Here is a 12,418-nt window from a genome sequence, read left to right as displayed (position 1 = left end):
CTATACCTACATCCCCTCTTGTTTGGACTTAGAAATTTTCAATTGAATACAATCTGAGATGCCTTGGTCTATAGGATTCTTACCTATCTATACCTACATCCCCTCTTGTTTGGACTTAGAAATTTTCAATTGAATACACGTTGACTTGACTTGGTCTATAGGATTCTTACCTATCTATACCTACGTCCCCTCTTGTTTGGACTTAGAAATTTTCAATTGAATACACGTTGACTTGACTTGGTCTATAGGATTCTTACCTATCTATACCTACATCCCCTCTTGTTTGGACTTAGAAATTTTCAATTGAATACAATCTGAGATGCCTTGGTCTATAGGATTGTCACCTACCTATACCTACGTCCCCTCTTGTTTGGACTTAGAAATTTTCAATTGAATACACGTTGACTTGACTTGGTCTATAGGATTCTTACCTATCTATACCTACATCCCCTCTTGTTTGGACTTAGAAATTTTCAATTGAATACAATCTGAGATGCCTTGGTCTATAGGATTGTCACCTACCTATACCTACATCCCCTCTTGTTTGGACTTAGAAATTTTCAATTGAATACAATCTGAGATGCCTTGGTCTATAAGATTGTCACCTACCTATACCTACGTCCCCTCTTGTTTGGACTTAGAAATTTTCAATTGAATACAATCTGAGATGCCTTGGTCTTTAGGATTGTCACCTACCTATATCTACGTCCCCTCTTGTTTGGACTTAGAAATTTTCAATTGAATACACGTTGACTTGACTTGGTCTATAGGATTCTCATCAACCTATACCTACATCCCCTCTTGTTTGGACTAAGAAATTTTCAGTTGAATACACGGTGACTTGCCTTGGTCTATAGGATTGTCATCAACCTATACCTACGTCCCCTCTTGTTTAGACTTAGAAATTTTCAATTGAATACAATCTGAGATGCCTTGGTCTATAGGATTGTCACCTACCTATACCTACGTCCCCTCTTGTTTGGACTTAGAAATTTTCAATTGAATACACGTTGACTTGACTTGGTCTATAGGATTCTTACCTATCTATACCTACATCCCCTCTTGTTTGGACTTAGAAATTTTCAATTGAATACAATCTGAGATGCCTTGGTCTATAGGATTGTCACCTACCTATATCTACATCCCCTCTTGTTTGGACTTAGAAATTTTCAATTGAATACACGTTGACTTGCCTTGGTCTATAGGATTGTCATCTACCTATACCTACGTCCCCTCTTGTTTGGACTTAGAAATTTTCAATTGAATACACGTTGACTTGCTTTGGTCTGTAGGATTGTCACCTACCTATACCTACATCCCCTCTTGTTTGGACTTAGAAATTTTCAGTTGAATACACGGTGACTTGCCTTGGTCTATAGGATTGTCACCTACCTATACCTACATCCCCTCTTGTTTGGACTTAGAAATTTTCGATTGAATACACGTTGACTTGCTTTGGTCTGTAGGATTGTCACCTACCTATACCTACATCCCCTCTTGTTTGGACTTAGAAATTTTCAATTGAATACACGTTGACTTGCTTTGGTCTATAGGATTCTCATCTACCTATACCTACATCCCCTCTTGTTTGGACTTAGAAATTTTCAATTGAATACAATCTGAGATGCCTTGGTCTAAAGGATTGTCACCTACCTATACCTACATCCCCTCTTGTTTGGACTTAGAAATTTTCAATTGAATACAATCTGAGATGCCTTGGTCTAAAGGATTGTCACCTACCTATACCTACATCCCCTCTTGGTTGGACTTAGAAATTTTCAATTGAATACAATCTGAGATGCCTTTGTCTAAAGGATTGTCACCTACCTATACCTACATCCCCTCTTGTTTGGACTTAGAAATTTTCAATTGAATACACGTTGACTTGCCTTGGTCTATAGGATTCTGTTCTACCTATACCTTCGTCCCCTCTTGTTTGGACTTAGAAATTTTCAATTGAATACACGCTGGGATGACTTGGTCTATAGGATTGTCACCTACCTATACCTACGTCCCCTCTTGTTTGGATTTAGAAATTTTCAATTGACTACACGTTGACTTGCCTTGGTCTATAGGATTGTCATCTACCTATACCTACATCCCCTCTTGTTTGGACTTAGAAATTTTCAATTGAATACACGTTGACTTGACTTGGTCTATAGGATTGTCATCTACCTATACCTACATCCCCTCTTGTTTGGACTTAGAAATTTTCAATTGAATACACGTTGACTTGACTTGGTTTATAGGATTGTCATCTACCTATACCTACATCCCCTCTTGTTTGGACTTAGAAATTTTCAATTGAATACACGTTGACTTGACTTGGTCTATAGGATTGTCATCTACCTATACCTACATCCCCTCTTGTTTGGACTTAGAAATTTTCAATTGAATACACGTTGACTTGACTTGGTCTATAGGATTGTCATCTACCTATACCTACATCCCCTCTTGTTTGGACTTAGAAATTTTCAATTGAATACACGTTGACTTGCCTTGGTCTGTAGGATTGTCACCTACCTATACCAACATCCCCTCTTGTTTTGACTTAGAAATTTTCAATTGAATACACGTTGACTTGCCTTGGTCTGTAGGATTGTCACCTACCTATACCTAGCGAAACTTAACTGCAGGATATGTTTGACCTCATTATCATTAAAATCGCGCATTTAAGTTTTAATTGTTAAATCCAATCGCTTTTCTGTTGCTCTGCCGTGGATTTTTTTCCACCTTTGCCACAAGGTTCCAGGTTCGATCCTACTTACCTACCTACCTACCTACCTACCAAAACTTTTTTTCTTTTACCAGACAAGCAACGCCGGCAGTTTTTTTTTTTTGTGATCCCCCCCCCAACATACACACCTTCAAACACCTGGGCAACGCCAGATACCCCACTAGTCTATAATATAAATCTCACCTGTTTGTTTAAATGTATGTATGTATGTCTCGCAAAAACTTTCAACAGAGGCGATGGATTTTCACAAAATTCGTATCATTTTGAAGCATGACCCTTCGGACGACAAATATAGAAAAATTGACCAAAAACATTAATTCCTTCACCCTCAACTGGGCACTTTTCTACAAGAAGGGGTCGCTTTTTTCACTGATATTTTCGAAAGTCATCGTCTCTTTTTGATTGACTAGCCTTAATTTAAACCTATATCACTTCCAGTTTGGAGACTGGCGCAATAGCTAACACGTCACATTTTTTTTCACTTTCTTTTCCTCCTTCGCGGTAGGGGTTCGAGCCTGCCTGCCTACTACCACTTTTTTTTTTTTGCTCAACTTACAGCATTTCCAACTGTCATGAACTGTTGCTAAACATATAGCCACTTCCTAAAAGTGCCTGCAAACAACTTTAAATATGTCTATATTCATTGTTCGATCCTTTTGTTATTCTCACTATCACATCTTGATTAACAATCATATATCAGCTTCCTTTTGTGTGCCTTTGTGAACAACTTTCTATCTATTATTTTGCTGATAAACCTATTTGTTCTTTTTCTCTTTTTTTTTCTCTTTCTTCCCCATTTCACAACACCATAGTAATAATTTTTTTTTTTTCGTTATTAGGATGTTGTGAATGACTGCGGAAAACTGCAGAATCTCTTAATTGTGAAGGACTTGGACACACAGATGAAAAAGTCTACAACGTACAGAGCCTTGTACGACAAAACGCCATCATCGCCCATGAAATGTGCGACGCCACAGAAGAGGTCTCGATCGGCTGAACCGTTTGTAGAAGTCGACAAGTTTTTGAGGCGGAATAAGTCACCGCGTTTCAAGTGCGTGTGAATGATAAATTTGTGAACGCTTTTGCACGCGTCTTGTCTCTCGTTGTTTCATTCTGCTAATTCAACATCCGGCCATCAACACGATATCGAAACGGACAATCGTCGCTTATGATATTAAAAGAAGGAAAACTTTCTTTCCTCTTTTTTTTTTTTTTCCACCACAAACAAGGCACAGTGCCACTTTGAAGTAGGGGGCTACTATCGAGGCCCTAAGTTGCAGGGGTATTATGAAGGGAGATAAGATGTTTGTTCACATTACATTTTAACTTCTGCATGTCAGTACAGTTGGGAAAGCAAAATCCCGGAAGGGAGTTCCGAAGTCTTGCAGTTCTGGGGAAGAAACTATTAGAGTAGAAGGCTTTTTTACATCTAGGGATCTTTACTGTGAAGGGGTGGGATTTAGCTGCTTGTCGGGTTTATCTGGGGTATTTATGTCGAGGGGGGTACAAGTGCTTGTAGTTTGTTGGAGCATCCACCATTAAAATACTTGTAGAACAGGCAGAGGGATGAAGTTTAGATGAGTTCATGATCTATCAGGGTGTCAAGGAGTGAGAGACTAGTAGCAGATGCACCAGCCCAAATGTGGCAACAGTACTCCATACATGGGCGAATGGTGGCCTTAAAGAGGTACAGGATACTTTCAGGCGTAAGTAGTTTTCTAGCACCGTTGAGAGAGCCCACCTTCTTTGTCTTATTATTTTGTTTGTCTCATAAACAATGGCATATATATATATATATATATATATATATTTATATTTAGGGGATTAGAACAAGAGTCTAAAGAGCAGAGTATATTTTAATGTGTTAGTAAATTCATTAATACAATTAAAAGAAAAGAAAACAAAACAGTGCTCGTTGTAATGTAGATATATAATAAGCTCGATAGACATACATGTCCTAAAGCTATTTCAATATTTAGTAAGATGATTGATAATTTATAATTAAAATTAAAAATCTGTTTCATAAGGAAGAACAAACAAAATCAATAAATTGTACGATCGTTTCGGAAACAATGTTTTTATTGTGATAGACACTGAGTCTTAGACAAAAATTTTATGATATAGTTTTTTGAGCAGTCTCATCAGCAGAAATTTTGGGTGGTGGTTTTTAGACACCAAAAATAAACCTAGCATTTTTAAGTATATATATATATATATATATATATATATATATATATATATATATATATATATAAAACATTGAAAGAAGTTTGTGCGAATCGATCAACATTTCCATGTTATCATTGGGACTCCAAATGAATCTCACAGTCAGAAACCTAGAAATATATATTTAGTATACATCACAATAACTTTTATTTAAAAATATTTTGGCTACATATATGCAACCATTTCAGCTACAGCTTATCTAGGTTTAGCTTTTTCTAATAATTTTTTCCTTTTCTATTGTTCCCCCCAAATAAGGCCTATTTTAACTCATTTTATTGTTATGACCTTCCATTTATTGTGGTCCTGGATATAACCTTAAACTATATCCAGTGGTGAGGCCCCAACTTGTGGGTTTTGTGGAGTGTGGAGCCACCCTTTAATTGCCATTGCTCCCAGGTCCACTCTGACTCGGAGTGGTAGTACCTGTTAGGGTCCCAACTATGGGTTGAATAGAATCTGATTTAAAAAACAAATATACTCCATTAAAAATCGTTCCTCAAAATAACTAGATTCGGCATTAAATAACCTGAAAAAGGTTGATATGCCGCAAAACGAAAACCAACCAAAACACAACCAACAATCCATTTCTTGTCATAAATAATTTTACCAAGAATTCTTCATAAGTTTTGGTTTCGATTATAGCTACTGGCAGTCCATTAATCTATTTTTTAAAATATAATTTTATCAAGAATTCTTCATAAGTTTTGATTTTGGTTTCGATTTTAGCTGATGGCACATTAGTAATGTTTTTTTTACAATTAATTTTATCAAGAATTCTTCATAAGTTGGGGTATTTTTTTTTTTTTTTTTTTTTTTTTTTTCAGGGATTTTATTTTATGCATATGGGAATTTCTCATACTCCGAGTTCACAAGGTAAACGTTAATGGTTAGAAACCATACAAACTAGCGATTCAGTTCGAAAAACAGGTAGTGTTGAGTGTTAAGCACCAAGAAAAAATGGCTGACGCAAGGAGATCACATTTTTGGAGTCTAGGTAATCGCTCAAAAATTGAAAATTAAACAAAATACAAACCCAGAGGCTTGTCAAAACATGGAGCCTCCCCAAGACGAGAGCCATCCATTTCAATTGATGCCAGATGGGGATCAGAGCGTTGATGATGTAAAGATAGAAGCTTGGTTTTGATGCATTAAAAGTGACCAGCCACCTCTTCCCCCATTGTACCACGCGCTCAAGATCAGAGGAGAGAGAATCAGAGAGAACTTTGTCATTTACAGCCTTTGATGTGTTGCCATAGATGGTCATGTCATCAGCATAGATGTCAACGAATGATTTAAGTATGTGTTTAGGGAGATCATTGATGTAGATCTGGAAGAGAGTTGGGCCCAGGATGGACCCCTGGGGGACTCCAGTATTAATACTGTGGGCCTCTGATTTCTGCCCATCAACCACTATTATGAGCCTATCAGAGAGAAATGATTTAATGACTGAGAAAACATTTCCAGTAATACCGTAACCTGAAATCTTGTGAAGTAGGCCCTTATGCCATACCTTATCGAAGGCAACAATATTCCATGCATGGATGAATTGCAGCTTTGTAAACATATAGGATGCTCTCTGGTGGGAGTAATTTTCTAGCACGGTACGGGGAGCCCACTTTCTTTGCAGCAGACTTTGCAATATCCTCAATGCATTTGTTCCACTTCATGTTGTCTGTGAATGTTAAGCTGAGGTGTTTGAAGGAAGAGTTCTCAGGCAGGGTGTTATTAGTCATAGCTATCAGTCACTGGGAACAAAGTCTTCTAATTGTTAAAGGAAAGCCGCTTAGTCTTAGTAGCATTAAATGTTACCATCTGTTTACGGCCCCATTCTACTAGGGACTGGAAGTCGTTTTCTAGGGATTCTGCCTGACAAAGTTTGCTGAAACATGTCTGCACATGTGTAGCTAAAGTGTTTGTATGAAGAAAAATTTATACTAAATATATAGCTCTATTTTTATCTTGAGCACTACTATATAAATGTAAGAATTCATTGGATTAACTCTAATGAAGAAAACATTGCCAGAATGATTTTTTTTTTTAATTTAAAAAAGTTTGTTTCTTATATAAAATATATACACGCATACATCAATATATATTATATATATAAAAAAACGGGCCCCAGCTCTAATTAGGCCCTGTTTCTTACTGTTTTGTCCGAATGAAATGAAACTTTGGTTATAACTAGTTTATTATATTCAAAACATCACATCAAAACACTAGGGACTTTGGCCTTTTTTTCTCCGTTCTACAGCATATGTTCTAGATGGCATTTTTTTTTTTTTTTTTTTTTTTTTTTTTGGTCACCCTGTAGAAAGAGGTTTGTGTTTACTATAAACTTTTTATGCAAATATTATGCAAGTATAAATCATGTAGAATATCTGCATTAATATAATTACACGTAATCTATATATATATAAAAGCGAAAATGTGTTAGTGTGTGTGTGTACTTTTTGGACTTCTCGTGGGGGTGGGGGTAGGCGCTTAAAACTTTATATGCTGTCTAAATAATATCATGACTTAACGGGAGTCGCATGTATCTTTAATTTGCCCAACTTTTACGCGCTATTTTTGAGATTTTTTTTCAATCATCGTGTCTGTTACGCTTTTCAGTATAATAAAAGCAAATGATGGGGTGGGGGAAACAGAAACTGTCTTGCAGCGCAAATCGCGTCATGTTTGACCTTAATAAGGTCAAACATCTTGCAATTTAACTTTCTCGCACCTGACAATTTCACTTTATAAACGTTAAATTAAGACTGCTTTCCCTTCCTCATGGCCGAGATGGTTAGGTGTCTGAGTTTTTTCCCCCCTTTCGTTTCCACCTTCGCGTCAAGGCTTCGGGTTCGAGCCTACCTTCCTATTAAAACTTTTTTTTTTCTTTTACACCTCCAAACACCCGCCCAACGTTTTTTTTTTAAACAGGGTTGTTTTATCTACCCCTCCCCCTCCAACAACACACCAACACACACACCTCCAAACACCCGGGCAACACCGGGTACCTCCGCTAGTAGTTAACTAAAGATGATCATCCCATAAGAAAAAAAAAACTAATCGGAAATTAATTAAAATGAGTGTTTAAAAGAATATGCATAATATTTGTGTAAAAAAAAAGTTAAATACAAACCTCTTTCTGTATATATTTATGTATGCGTATATATATTTGCTTTAAAAATTTTGCCTACCAAACTCCTATCAGTTTTTGGTCTACAGACATGAAACTTCATATATAAGGTATTCGAACCCATGTAAAACGTTATATTTGGGCTTTAGCCGGGGGGGGGGGGAAATTCGTACAAAAGTGTGAAAATGAAGAAAAAAAATTAAATTTGCCAGATGAAGATGAACGACAGCATTATGAATATGCATGCATAACGTAATAGCTATCGGGTCATGTTTTAATTTTTAGTCTTGCAGCAAACATGTCTTCATAGGTCAGTCATAAACGTCAAAGGAAAAAGTAAATCGTAAGCTAAACGTTTTTGTTTTGATTCTCAGTAGTGGCGCACAAATTTTTTTTTTTTTTTTTTATAAATCATTGCAATATATTTGGTCCAATATAATTAATAAATACAAAATCTGGATTAATCAAAATATCATATTTAAGCATATTTTACGATCGATACTTCTTTTGTATGCCTCGTCATCTCTTCCTCTGGAGTGTTCCATGCAGGATAGTCTGTACAAGTCATTCTGAACGTGTTGTGTGCCCATACCATCTGAGTTTCCTGTTCTTCACAGTGGTCAGTAGTTCTTTATAGTGACGCGATTGTTGAGTGACCTCTCTGCGAACTTCATTATTGGTAACATGGTTCTTGTATGACATTTCAAGGAGTCTTTTGGGGCATCTCATTTCTACTACTGTAGAGCCTCCTTTGTCAGTCTACGTTCAGCGTCCATGCTTTGCATGCGTAAAGCAGGATTAAGAGGATTAGCCCGTTCGGTAGCTTCGCTTTGTTTCCGAGAAAATTTAAAAAAAAATTTTTTTTTTTTTTAATTTTATTTTATTTTTTTTTTTTTACATTTTCACCTCAAACAAGGCACATTGCCGCTTTGGTGTAGGGGGCTACTGGGGTACTATGTAGGGAGGTTGGGCAGCAAGATGTCGGTTCACGTTACGCTTGACCTTCGACATGTCGGTACAGTTGGGGAAGCAGGGACCTGGAATGGAGTTCCAAAGTCTAGCGGTTCTGGTGAAGAAACTACTGGAGTAGAAAGATCTTTTACATCTAGGGATCTCTACTGTGTGGGGGTTGGATATTGCAGCCTGTCGGGTTTGTCGAGGGTGTTCACGTTGTAGGGGCAAACTACTTGCAGTTCATCAGAGCATTCTCCATTAAAATACTTGTAGAATAGGCAGAGGGATGCAACATATCGTCTATAGAGGTACAGGATACTTTCAGGTGTTAGTAGTTTTCCAGCATGGTAGAGAGAGCGTATCTTCTTCACAGCAGTCTCTCAATGTAATTGTTCCAACTCATTTCCTGTGGAGGTTAGACTAAGGAGTTTAAAAGATGTACTTTCAGATAAAGAGTCATTGGGCATTACTATTGGTGGCAGAGAAGGTTTCTTGTAATTATTGAAGTGAACAAGTTTAGTCTTGGCAGCATTGAATCTGACCATCCATTTTTGTCCCCATTCTGCTACAGATTGGAGGTCATCCTCTAGTGTTTTTGCCATATCTTTAGATATGTGTTCATTTGTTTTCTTGTCGTGTCAGTTATAGAGTGTGGTGTCATCAGTATATATATATATATATATATATATATATATATATAATCTTTAAGTTAAATGGGATAAAAAGAGCTGTTTACCCATCTCCTCAGAGGAAAAAATATTAGCAAATATTATAAATGGTTTATACCTAATTTGCTAAAAGCAATAAACATAGAAAATCATAATTAAAAGTTTTTAAAGTTTTTTAATCCTAGAGTAAGGGAAATTATATATTGGTTCTGAATTTGTTTTCTTGTCGTGTCAGTTATAGAATGTGGTGTCATCAGTATATATAAGGACAACAAGAGTATGAAATGAAGACACAAAACTATATATAGGTAGATATAGAGTGGGTCATTTATTGAATAATCGAATACAGGCAAAATTTGGGGGATAGAAGGGACTCTTTATGCCAGGGCATTTCGAAGCCTAACGCTTCTTATCAGAAGAGTAGAGAAGGTGCTAGGTAGCATGGTGGGGATTATTCAATGAATGATCCACTCTATATCTACCTATATAAAGCATTGTGTCTTCATTTCATTCTCTTGTTGTCCTATTGTATAAGCTCCAATAATTATTGTTGAGCTTGGCATTATCCGGATAAGTCTCCTTTTGTGGAATTGATCTTCATCTTTTCTCTTTTACTTAAAGCAACATTATATATATATATATATAAAATCCAACGTTACTAATTTCCATAGATAAAGTAGCCACCAAAAGTTTTACTAATTTAATACAAAAGTACTCAATACCGAAGTAGAGCAAGGTATACGCCTGAAGAGGTCTCTAGTTGCTAGTAACCAACTGACCGAAACATGCTCATTATTGTGTAGCAACATATTACTACTTATGTAGAAACATTGCGGCATTGAGCACTCTTGTATTAACCTTGTTAAACTTCATTGGTTGCTTAACCTCTGGAAAACAATAATCTCAGATTATATGAAATATATATATATATATGAGTAGGTAGTAGTTTACTTGAAGCATTGTTGGTAAAGAAATATATAGAATTTTTTTTTTTTTAAGCCAAAGACAATGCGGGGAAAGACCGGAATTATGAAAGTAAAGAAAGAAAAACAAACAAAGGTAGATGGGTGTGCTTGAATAGAGGAGTGTCTAGCCTTTATTCGTCTATCTTTCCTCGCCTCAATGTATAATTAGTTATAACCAAGTTGTTGGTATGTCCGGTGTATGTAAAGTCCGTGGGTGGTATGGAACTTTGATTAATTTCGAGAGAAAGGGACTTCTCTTTTTCAAAATATAGACGAATAAAGGCTAGACACTCCTCTACTCAAGAACACTCGTCTACATTTGTTTGTTTTTCTTTCTTTACTTTCATAATTCCGGTCTTTCCCCGCATTGTCTCTGGCTTAAAAAAAAAAAAAATTATATATATATATCTCAGCTGACCAAAACATACTCATGAATATTTAGCAACATATAAATGCTTATGTAAAAACAAATAAAAACTATAGCTTGACCATATTTTGGTATTGAGCACTCTTGTATTAACCAATGTCATGTAGCCACATATTACTGCTTTTATTTATTATATATATATGAAAATGCATAAAAAATGAATACGAAAAGTTGAAAGTTTATAACTTTTCTGGATTCGTTTTCTATTGGTGACGTGCAGGAATACAAAATATTATGAAAAACATTTAAAAACTCACTGAGGAAGGCTGAAGGTACAAGCGAAAATAGTTCTTGTAAAAAAAATTTTTTTCATACAGGGTGACACCAAAAAAAAAAAAAAGGGACATTCAATTGTTTTTCTGAGCATTTTACAGTCAACGGAGAAAAAATGGCCAAAGACCCTAGTGTTTTGATGTGATGTTTTGAATATAATAAACTAGTTATGACCAAAGTTTCATTTCATTCGGACAAAACACTAAAAAACGAGGCCTAATTAGAGTTAGGGCCCCCTTTTTTTTTTTTTTTTTTTTTTTTTTTTTTTGAGTCACCTTGTAATAATATTTTGTATTCCTGCAGGTCATTAATAGAAAATAAATGCAGAAACGTTATAAACTTTTATATTTTCGTGTTCATTTTTTTTTATGCATTTTTGTATAAATATATACTTCCCAAGGAATACACGCGAATACGCACATATAATATACATATATTCATATATTATATGGTAAGAAAAAAAATAAGTTTATCTGAAAAATTGTTTTTCCAAAATAGTATTTTCTTCTTTAATGTTTTGTTTGTAATAAATAATTTTTTACTTTGATGAAATGTTCTCTTTTTTTTAAATATTAAATAAATTTTAATGTTTTTATTATTATTATTATTATTCCCTTTTTTTTAAAGCATATGAAATAAATTTTAATGCGTTTTTGATGGATTTTTTTATTGTTCCCTTTTTCCTTTATTTTTATTTTTTTTTTACATATCAAATAATTTTTTTTTTTCATTTGAAAACGTTTTGGGTAGAATTGGTTGAATTAAATGTGTTATTTTTTTGCTTGACGTTTAAAAAAATATTTTTTTTTGTAAAATATTTAGGTGTACTAAAAGTATTTTTTTTATTTATTTATTTTTATTTTTTTTAAAGAAATTATAACAGAATATCAAGCCATGAATGTATCAAATTCCGAGATTAAATACTAACATATGTCCAACGGCTTTAAGAAATTGATTTCTACGATAACCTATCTCTGCCCAGGCCTTTATCTCTCTTAACTCCATCCTTATCACTTTTTCCCATGTTTTCCTTGAACTTTTATGGAA

The sequence above is a fragment of the Euprymna scolopes genome, chromosome 46 (assembly GCF_053919585.1).
Source record: "Euprymna scolopes isolate OS-2025 chromosome 46, ASM5391958v1, whole genome shotgun sequence".
Taxonomy (NCBI): domain Eukaryota; kingdom Metazoa; phylum Mollusca; class Cephalopoda; order Sepiida; family Sepiolidae; genus Euprymna; species Euprymna scolopes.
The sequence above is the reverse complement of the archived record's forward strand: the minus strand, read 5'-3'. Positions refer to the sequence as shown.